Below are 10,976 nucleotides of genomic sequence, written 5' to 3'. Positions count from 1 at the left end.
CTCAGCCATTAGAAACGACAAATACCCACCATTTGCTTCAACGTGGATGGAACTGGAGGGTATTATGCTGAGTGAAATAAGTCAATCGGAGAAGGACAAACAGTGTATGTTCTCATTCATTTGGGGAATATAAATAATAGTGAAAGGGAATATAAGGGAAGGGAGAAGAAATGTGTGGGAAATATCAGGAAGGGAGACAGAACATAAAGACTCCTAACTCTGGGAAACGAACTAGGGGTGGTGGAAGGGGAGGAGGGCAGGGGGTGGAGGGGAAAGGGGACGGGCACTGAGGCGGACACTTGACGGGATGAGCACTGGGTGTTTTTCTGTATGTTGGTAAATTGAACACCAATAAAAATTAAGAAAAAAAAATAAACGACAAATACCCACCATTTGCTTCAACGTGGATGGAACTGGAGGGTATTATGCTGAATGAAGTAAGTCAATCAGAGAAGGACAAACATTGTATGTTCTCATTCATTTGGGGAATATAAATAATAGTGAAAGGGAATATAAGGGAAGGGAGAGGAAATGTGTGGGAAATATCAGAAAGGGAGACAGAACATAAAGACTCCTAACTCTGGGAAATTAACTAGGGGTGATGGAAGGGGAGGAGGGCAGGGGGTGGGGGTGAATGGGTGTCGGGCACTGAGGGGGGCACTTGACGGTATAAGCACTGGGTGTTATTCTGTATGTTGGTAAATTGAACACCAATAAAAAATAAATTTATTATTTAAAAAAAGTGGATGAAAGATCAAATGTGAGACAAGATTCCATCAAAATCCTAGAGGAGAACACAGGCAACACCCTTTTTTGAACTTGGCCACAGCAACTTCTTGCAAGATACATCTATGCAGGGAAGGGAAACAAAAGCAAAAATGAACTATTGGGACTTCATCAAGATAAAAACTTCTGGAAAGGAAAAGACACAGTCAACAAAACTAAAAGACAACCTAGAGAATGGAAGAAGATATTTGCAAATGACCTATCAGATAAGGGGCTAGTATCCAAGATCTATAAAGAACTTATTAAACTCAACAGCAAAGAAACAAACAATCTAATCATGAAATGGGTAAAAGACATGAACAGAAACTTCACAGAGGAAGCCATATACATGGCCAACAAGCACATGAGAAAATGCTCTACATCACTGGGTATCAGGGAAATACAAATCAATACAATGAGATACCACCTTACACCAGTGAGAATGGGGAAAATTAACAAGACAGGAAACACCAAATGTTGGAGAGGATGTGGAGAAAGGGGAACCCTCTTGCACTGTTGGTGGGAATGTGAACTGGTACAGCCACCTTGGAAAACTGTATGTGGTTCCTCAAAGAGTTAAAACTAGAACTGCCTTATGACTCAGCAATTGCACTGCTGGGGATTTACCCCAAAGATACAGATGCAGTGAAATGTCAGGACACCTACTCCCCAGTGTTTATATCAGCAATGTCCATAATATCCAAACAGTTAAAGGAGCCTTGGTCCATTGAAAGATGAATAGATAAAGAAGATGTGGTCTAGTTGGGCCCTCGGGAAAGATGGCTGAGGTGCAGGGCGCTGAGGTGAAAATGGATGCTGGCGAGCTAAAACCAAGCAAAAATGAGTTAAAGAGGTACCTAAAAGCTCAGAAGAAAATTGCAGAGAAGGAAGCCAAGTAGAAGGAACTCAGTGAAAAACAGCTAAGCCAGTCCACTGCTGCTGCCACCAACCACACCACTGATAATGATGTGGGTGCTGAGGATGAGAGTCTAGACCCAAATGAATACTTCAAGATCTGCAGCCAAGCAATCCACCAACTGAAAATCAATGGGGAAGACCCATATCCACACAAGTTCCATGTTGACATCTCGTTCACTCATTTCATTGAAGAATATGGTCACCTGAAGCCTGGAGACCACCTGACTGACATCACCTTAAAAGTGGCAGGTAGGATACATGCCAAAAGAGCTTCTGGGGGAAAGCTCATCTTCTATGACCTTCAAGGAGAGGTGTTCAAGTTGCAAGTCATGGCCAATTCCAGGAATTCTAAATCAGAAGAAGAATTTATCCACATCAGTAACAAACTATGTTGGGGAGATATAATTGGAGTTCAGGAAAATCCTGGGAAAACCAAGAAGGGTGAGCTGAGCATGAGTATGAGATCACACTGCTGTCTCCTTGCTTGCATATGTTACCTCATCTCCACTTTAGCCTCAAAGACAAGGAAACACGGTATCGTCAGAGATACTTTGACTTGATCCTGAATGACTTTGTGAGGCAGAAATTTATCATCCACTCTAAGATCATCACATACATAAGGAGTTTCTTGGATGAGTTGGGATTCCTAGAGATTGAAACTCCCATGATGAACACCATCCCAGGGGAAGCTGTGGCCAAGCCTTTCATCACCTACCACAATGAGCTGGACATGAATTTATACATGAGGATTGCTCCAGAACTCTACCATAAGATACTGGTGGTTGGTGGCATTGACTGTATTTATAAAATTGGACGCTAGCTCCAGAATGAAGGAATTGATTTGACTCACAATCCTGAGTTCACCACCTGTGAGTTCTTCATGGCCTATGCAGATTATCATGATCTCCTGGAAATCACAGAGAAGATGATTTCAGGTATGGTGAAGCACATTACGGGCAGTTACAAGGTTATGTACCATCCAGATGGCCCAGAGGGTGAAGCCTATGAGATTGACTTCACCCCACACTTCTGGAGAATCAGCATGGTAGAAGAGCTTGAGAAGGCCTTTGGGGTGAAGCTGCCAGAAACTAAGCTCTTTGAAACTGAAGAAACTCGGAAAATTCTTGATGACATCTGTCTAGCAAGAGCTGTTGAATGCTGTCCACCTCGGACCATGGCCAGGCTTCTTGATAAGCTTTTGGGGAGTTCCTGGAAACAACATGCATCAATCCTACATTCATCTGTTATCACCCGCAGATAGTGAGCCCTTTGGCTAAATGGCACCGCTATAAAGAGGGTCTGAGTGCTTTGAGCTGTTTGTCGTGAAGAAGGAAATCTGCAATGCCTACATCAAGCTCAATGACCCTGTGCAGCAGCGGCAGCTATTTGAAGAACAGGCTAAGGCCAAAGCTGCTGGCAACGATGAGGCCATGTTCATAGATGAGAACTTCTGCACTGCCCTGGATTACGGGCTACCCCCTCACCGCTTGCTGGAGCATGGGCATCGACCATGTTACCATGTTTCTCACAGACTCCAATAACATCAAGGAAGTACTTCTGTTTCCTGCCATGAAACCCGAAGACAAGAAAGAGAGTGGAGGGATCCCTGGGTGGCGCAGCGGCTTAGCGCCTGCCTTTGGCCCAGGGCACGATCCTGGAGACCCCAGATCGAATCCCACGTCGGGCTCCCGGGGCATGGAGCCTGCTTCTCCCTCTGCCTGTGTCTCTGCCTCTCTCTCTCTCTGTGACTATCATAAATAAAAATTAAAAAAAAAATATTATAAAAAAAAAAAAAAGAAAGAGAGTGGAGCCACCCCTGAAACATTACAGAGCACAACAGCTGGCACTTCTGTCTAGAAAAGGATCACTGCAAGTCCTGTAACTCAGGCCTCTCTGCATCTTGCACAAGTTCAAGGACTGCAGGTGAGTTCTCGTGTGTTGCTGTCCATTTGACAATCACAGTTCAGTTCAGCTATGAGAATAGAGAAGAGGAATTTAAAAATTCCTTTTTACTTCTTGTTCCCAAATAAACCATTTGTCTCAAAAAAAAAAAAAAAGATATGGTCTATATATACAATGGAATATTACTCAGCCATTAGAAACGACAAATACCCACCATTTGCTTCAAGGTGGATAGAACTGGAGGGTATTATGCTGAGTGCAGTAAGTCAACTGGAGAAGGACAAACATCATATGGTCTCCTTCATTTGGGGAATATAAAAAATAGTGAAAGGGAATAAAAGTGAAAGGAGAGAAAATTAGTGGGAAATATCAATGAGGGTGGTAGAACATGAGAGACACCTAACTCTGGGAAATGAACAAGGGGTGGTGGGAAGGAAGGTAGGGGGGTTGGGGTGACTGGGTGATGGACACTGAGGTGGGCACTTGGTGGGATGAGCACTGGGTGTTTTGCTATATGTTGGCAAATTGAACATATAATAAAAAAGATATACAAAAAAGAAAGTTGATAGAAATTAATATCCTGTCTTAACTATATGATTTGTGTGAAGTTGATGTATTCCATGTAGTTCTTGAAGGGCTAGAAAATCAGTAGATAGAAAAGAAAACCAGCATAAGGCCAGTGAGAACCTGATGTGCTAGAGGATGTGATGGTTTGCCTTCTGATGCAGACATCTTTTTTTAAGATTTTATTTATTCATGAGAGAGACAGAGAGAGAGACACAGAGACACAAGCAGAGGGAGAAGCAGGCTCCATGCAGGGAGCCTGACTCGAGACTTGATCCCCAGTCTCCAGGATCAGGCCCTGAGCTGAAGGCAGCGCTAAACCACTGAACCACCCAGGCTGTCCCAGATGCATACATCTTGAGGGAGCTGGAGGAGTCTTTCCTGGGAGGGTCCAAGGGTAAGTCCTTGATGGGAGCACCAGGGTCAGGGCTGGAGAGGGAAAAGGTAACTGATGTCTGAAGCTGGCTGCTAAGTCTGGCAAGAAGACGGCAGGAGATCAGTGGCATCACAGGACCCTTGTAGTGAGAGTTATGCCCTTCACAATAGCAAACAGGAGGGAATACACAGAAGGAAGCTTGGGACAGGGAATCTGGAATCAATGGTGAAGGTGTATTCTTAGCAAAGGATGTTTTTGTCATGGTGCCAGAAAATAAGATCAAGGATATAACAAGCATGGACTGGTTTCCCAGATCCTGATATGCTAATGTGTAAATGTATGTGGAGTAAAATGTGAATGGGAGCAAAGTAGATATGCAACCAGCAAGAGGGTACAAATGTTTACACAGCAAGTAATAAATGTTCTTTATTTTTGAGAAGATCCCAAAAACAGTTTGGACAAAATCTGAATGACAAATTGGTAAGTGGTTAATAAGAGGAAACAGAACTGCTCTAAATAATTAAGGCTGTGATTAGGGCATATCCGTAGGGTCTTCCCCACCATCCCTGGGCTACCCGCAGCTCAATCAGGAGATTTTCTAAGTCCTTACTAATGAACTTTTATAAAACTGAAGCCCTACCTCAAACTCTCTAGATTCATCAGAAATTTGGCCTGAAAATGCCTTCTCACCTTTATGAAAATCAGGATAAAGTTGACTATCCCAGCCACTTCCCTTCTTGTATGTAGAGTCAACTCAAATTTAGCTCCTTTGTAACCTCAGAGGTGAGGGAGAGACTGCCATCACAACTGCAGTAGCTGGCCAGCCAGAGTCATCACAGTATCCACAAGGAAGGATGAAAGCCCTGTCCCGTCTGTTCCCACACCAGCACTGGCCTCACAACCACATGCAAGAGATTTGGAAGGCCAAAGAGGAGAAGCAGTATAAACACTCAGAAGGAGAGTGCAGAGCTCAGGCCTGGATGCAGCTTACTCATATTGCTGCCTATGTGCTGGCGCACCGTGCACCACTGGGTGGTGGCCCACTCCACCCTCCAGGTCTCCCTGGACTTCTTGCTTCAGCTTCTCTGAATCTGAACCAGGCATTTGTGCACCTCTGTGGCTGAGAGAAGAGTTTCTCCAGATCACTCCCATTGTCAAGGCTGGGGGCAGTGAGACAGACACCAGTTCCAGTTTCTCTCTGTTCTCTCCCACTTCGCATCTAGCTCTTCTGCCTGTTCCCAGCTTTCCATCACCAGACACACAGTAGAATGGCCTTTTGCAGACATCTCTCCCAGCTCCCACAACTGCATGAGGTGCGGTCCTACATGGCTCCTGGCCCATATCACACACAGTGTTTTGCTTCTCAGCCCAACAGTTATGCCATAGGTTGCGATGATTGCAACATATGAGCATCTTTGATCCTACAGTTGTCAATTGTGGCGTTTTCCCTCCTAAATGTTACTAGATGGAGTTCAATAAAAGGAGGAATTCTAATGATCCGAAGTATCCATATTTGGCATTCTGTAGAAAAGGTTGCTGGGCTTCTGACAGCTGCATCTGTAGATTCTGCCTACTGAAAAGAACAGATGAAGAATCACATAAAAGTGCTTGATGCATGGCACATCTATCTCAGCCCCACCCCATCAACAAACTTCCAGCTGATCTGGTGGCTGAGGCCTTGAGGCCCAACTCAGTAAGGCATGTTGCATCCAAAACCCTACCAGTGGCCTCATGAGACTAGGGTCTGGGGTCTTCCCTCTCACTCCTGTGTGTCGGTGGTGGCCCCAGTGGCCTCAGGAGGCCCAGATCCAAAACCACAGGGGTTTTCTATAAGTAATGTTTGAGTGCTTCCCTGATGCCCTATGATGTCAGTCTGTGGACATAACAAGAAATCATTAGCCTTGATTCTAGTGTTTCCTGTTCATTGGTCTATCAGCTAGCTTTGATGAACCCCAAGCTACCTCCAAAATTTAGTGGCTTAAAGATTATTTATTAGAGAGAGAGAGCAAGTGAGTGGCAAGAGCAGAGGGAGAGGGACAAGCTGACTTCATTCTGAGCACAGAGCCTGACACAGAGCATGACCTCAGGACCCTAAGATCATGACCTGAGTGAAATCAAGAGTAAGACAGTTAACCAGCTGAGCCTCTCAGGTGCCCCAAAATTTAGCAACTTAAAACAACAACCTTTTTATTTTTGGTTCAATATTCTATGAGCTGCAATTTTGGGCTGGGCTCAGCTAAGTAGTTCTTCCACCAGCTTTGACTGGCATCACTTATGCATCTGAGGTCTGCTGCCGGTCAACTGGGCTTCCCTGCCTCTGGAAGCTGGGCTGCTAGAGGTGATAAATCCACATTATGTCTCTTTCTTCAACAGGCCAGCCTAGCTTCTTTATGTGGTGGAAGTCAAAAGGGTCCAAAGAACAGCAAAAGAAAGTAAGCCCCAGTAGACATCACTCTTCAAGTCATATTATATTTGGTATTGTCTCATTGACCAAAGCAATCCACACTTCACTATTAAATGTTGAGGTGTTGAACGGTTTTTATTGATTTTAGGGGAGGATCTCTCTATTTCCTGGATCTGAATGCCAGTTTCCCTTCCCAGATTAGGAAAGTTTTCAGCTAGGATTTGTTCAAATACATATTCTGGCCCTCTGGCCCTTTCGGCACCCTCGGGAACCCCAATTAAAGGTAGGTTTTTCTTCCTCAGGTTGTCGTTTATTTCCCTCAATCTACCCTCATGGTCTTTTAATTGTTTGTCTCTTTTTTCCTTAGTTTCCCTCTTTGCCATCAACTTGTCTTCTATGTCACTCACTCGTTCTTCCACCTTATTAACCCTCGTCGTTAGGACTTCTAGTTTGGATTGCATCTCACTCAATTGATTTTTAATTTCTGCCTGATTGGATCTAAATTCTGCAGTCATCAAGTCTCTTGAGTCCTTTATGCTTCTTTCTAGAGCCACCAGTAGCTGTATAATAGTGCTTCTGAATTGGCTTTCTGACATTGAATTGTAATCCAGATTTTGTAACTCTGTGGGAGAGAGGACTGTTTCTGAATCTTTCTTCTGAGGTGAGGTTTTCCTTCTAGTCATTTTGCTCAGTGCAGAGTGGCCAAAAACAAGTTGTATTGGGAAAAGGAGAAAAAGAGAGGAGAGAAAGAAGGAAAGAGAAGAGAAAAAGAAAAAAGAAAAAAGGAAGAAAAAAAGAAAAGAAGAAGAAAAAGAGAAAGAAAAATAAAGAAAGAAAAAAAGAAGGGTGGGGGAAGCAAACAGAAATCAAAAAGCAAAAAAATAAAAATAAAAAATAAAAAAACCACGGGGGAGTATCTTCTGATTCTGTATGCTTTAAGTCCCTTGACTTCCTCTGGAACTTGTCCGTCCAGCTGGTCTTCTGGGGGAGGGGCCTGCTGTGCTGATTCTCAGGTGTTAGCACTTGGGGGAGCTGCTCAGCCCCTGCCTGGTGCAGGGCTCAGTGAGTGATGTTTAAGCTGCTTATCCAGTGAGGCCACTGTGAGGCTCAGTGGGGGTTGTTCACCCCGTGAGGCCCCAGGAGGAACAACCGCAGTGGCGGGGCCAGCTCTGCAGCCCTGGAGTCAGCCCCCACCGTAACTCCGGGGCTCTCCGTCTGCAGGGCCTGGGGGCTCCGGGGTGGGGCCGCTGATCTGCTCAGCTCTGGGCAGGAGCGTCCTCGCTGTCCTGGGCCCTCCCGGCCTCTGCCTGTCCCGGGGGAGGCCGGATCCTGGGCTGTGTCCCGGCGCCCTGTGCTCCGGGGCCTGCGCTGTTGGATTCGCGCTCCCGCCCCGCAGCCCCCTCCGCGGAGCCGCCGCCCGAGCCCCTCCGAGCTGGTCCGGGTCCCGCCTTGCGCTGCAGCCCTTAGGGAGCTCGGGGCACTCTCCCAGGGCGCAGGTGCCTGTTAGTGTCCCCGGGAGCCGGAGGGCATCCCCGCCCTCCTGGGTCCTGCTCTAACTCCCTGCGAGCCCCTTTCTCCAGGAAGGTTGGTGCAGCTCCTGCTTCTCCGGGACGGGGCTCTCCTGTCCTGGGGACACTCGCCCCGGCCTCAGCCCGGCTCCTCGCGGGGCCCCTCCCCCTTGGAGGCCTTTTGTTTCTTTATTTCTTTTTCCCCGTCTTCCTACCTTGATAGAAGCGCAAACTCTTCTCACTGTAGCGTTCCAGCTGGTCTCTCTTTAAATCTCAGGCCGAATCCGTAGATTTTCAGGATGGTTTGAAGGTTATCTAGGTAATTTGGTGGGGACAGGTGACTTGGGGACCCTACTCTTCTGCCACCTTGCCCCGCCTCCATCATGAAGTTTGTTGAATCCTTTATGCTTTTTTCCAGAGCCACCAGTAGCTTTATAATTGTGCTTCTTAATTGGCTTTCCAACATCGAATTGTAATCCATATTCTGTAACTCTGTGGCAAAGAGTACTATTTCTGATTCTTTTGTGGTGAATTCTTCCTTCCAGTCATTTTGCTCAGTGCAGAGAGGCTGTATGAGCAGGCTGAGTCAAGAATATCAACTACAGGGATCTCTGGGTGGCGCAACGGTTTGGCGCCTGCCTTTGGCCCAGGGCGCAATCCTGGAGACGCGGGATCGAATCCCACGTCGGGCTCCCGGTGCATGGAGCCTGCTTCTCCCTCTGCCTGTGTCTCTGCCTGTGTCTCTGCCTCTCTCTCTCTCTCTGTGTGATTATCATAAATAAATAAAAATTTAAAAAAAAGAATATCAACTACAATCTAAGCAAATTTCACCATAGATGATTCTGACGAGGTCAGAGACCAGAAAATGAAACCAATGATCAGAATGAAATAAAACAAAAGGACCGCTAAAGTGAAAAACAATTTTTAAAACAAAGTAGTAAAAAAAAGGACAAGAATCCCAAAGAAGAAGGAATAAAAAAGAAAAAGGAATAAACAGAAGAGAAAAAAGCAAAATAAAGAGGAAAAAAAAGAAAAAAGAGAAGAAAAAAGGGAGAAGGGGACTGGGAGATGGTGGTGGTGACATAGTTGTAGTGGAGGGAGAATGTAGTCTACCTGAGGGGTCCTAGAGTGTGATCTTCTTGGTCCTGAGCGTATTAAGTTCTATATGTTAGAAGATGCTCAGTCCCAAGTTTGTACAAACCAGCAATGCTTGTAGAGGGCCCCAACATTGACCACGAAAACATAAATGAGATAAAAAGAGGGAGGCAGAATGGGAATTAAGAGAGAATATAATCTAACAGAATGAACCAGCACGGTATACCACTTGGTTCTGGGTGCATGCTGGTCATATTTTAGAAGGTATTAACTTCTGCCATTATAGAACAAAATAAGGCAAAAAAGACAAAAACACGAAACAAAAAAATATGTCTTGTATATCTCCCATAATTAAGTTGAGTATGTTGAAGGGAATCTAGAAGTGGAAAATATATCTAAGACCTATAATTGTAGAAATATGAAAGTCAAAAAGGAAGAAACTTTAAAAAAAGAGGTGGTAAAATATTATAGTTAAGCTCAGAAAAGAGAAAAAATGGAAATTTATAGTCTGATATAAAAACGACTTGTACTGGAGAAAGGGGAAAAAAAGGAGGGGTACCCTCTGGTTCTATATAATGTAAATCCCTTGACTTCTCCTGGAGCTTTCCAGCGCTGCTTGGTCAAGAACTTGCCCTTCCCCTGTCCTTCCATCTGGTGTCTGGGGGAGGGGCCTGCTGTGCTGATTCTCAGGTGTGTGTACCTGGGGGAGATGCCCTGCCCCCCACCGGTGCCAGGTTCAGAGTGAGCTGTTTACTCCTTGAGGCCTCTGTTCCCTGGGGCCCCGCCCTTCCCAGGCACAGGGTGACACAAGGAGGAACAACAACACTGGCAGCAGCCAGGTCTCCAGCTCTAGAGTCAGCTCTCTGCAGTAACTACCGCAGTCTCTCAGTCCACACTGGCCTAGTTGCTCCCAGGGCAGGGCACACTAACCTGCACAGCTTGGGGGTGCTCCGCAGTAGGAAAGTCCTTGCTGTCCTGTGCCCTCCCTGCCTCCTCCTGTCCCCGGGGAAAACACAGTATCTTGGGCTGTGTCTGTTCAGCACCGTGGGATCCGCGCTGCTGGAATTGTGCTCCTGGGCCAAGGCTCCCGAAGGCAGCAGGGCGCAGACCTCTCTGCCGGGAGCTCCCCCGCCTGACTGACTTCTCCAGAGGTGAGCTCCAGCCCTTTACCAAGGTCAGCCCTAGGTGTGCAGTCCGCTTTCCCCCCAGGGTGCACTCCCTCTATTAGTGATCCTGGGAGACTGGAGGCATCCCTGCCCCCACCCCACCCCCCGCAGTTCTGCTGGATTTCCCTGCTGAGCACTTTTCCATCCCAGAAAAATCTGATGTGGCCGTTTCTCTGGAGCTGGGCTTTCCTGTCCCAGAGGCTCTTGCCACAGGCCTTAGCCTGGCTCCTCATGGGGACCCTCCCCCACTTGATTATTTTCTATTTAATTATTTTCCT

The 10,976-nt window shown here is 46.2% G+C and overlaps 1 pseudogene; it reads left to right on the top strand.

The window, feature by feature from the left end:
• Positions 1-1,544: 1,544 nt before the first annotated feature.
• LOC112933241 (lysine--tRNA ligase-like) lies at positions 1,545-3,637 on the top strand (annotated as a pseudogene).
• The last annotated feature ends 7,339 nt before the right edge of the window (positions 3,638-10,976 follow it).

This window comes from Vulpes vulpes, chromosome 11 (genome assembly GCF_048418805.1).
Source record: "Vulpes vulpes isolate BD-2025 chromosome 11, VulVul3, whole genome shotgun sequence".
Lineage (NCBI taxonomy): Eukaryota > Metazoa > Chordata > Mammalia > Carnivora > Canidae > Vulpes > Vulpes vulpes.
The sequence above is the reverse complement of the archived record's forward strand: the minus strand, read 5'-3'. Positions and strand labels throughout refer to the sequence as shown.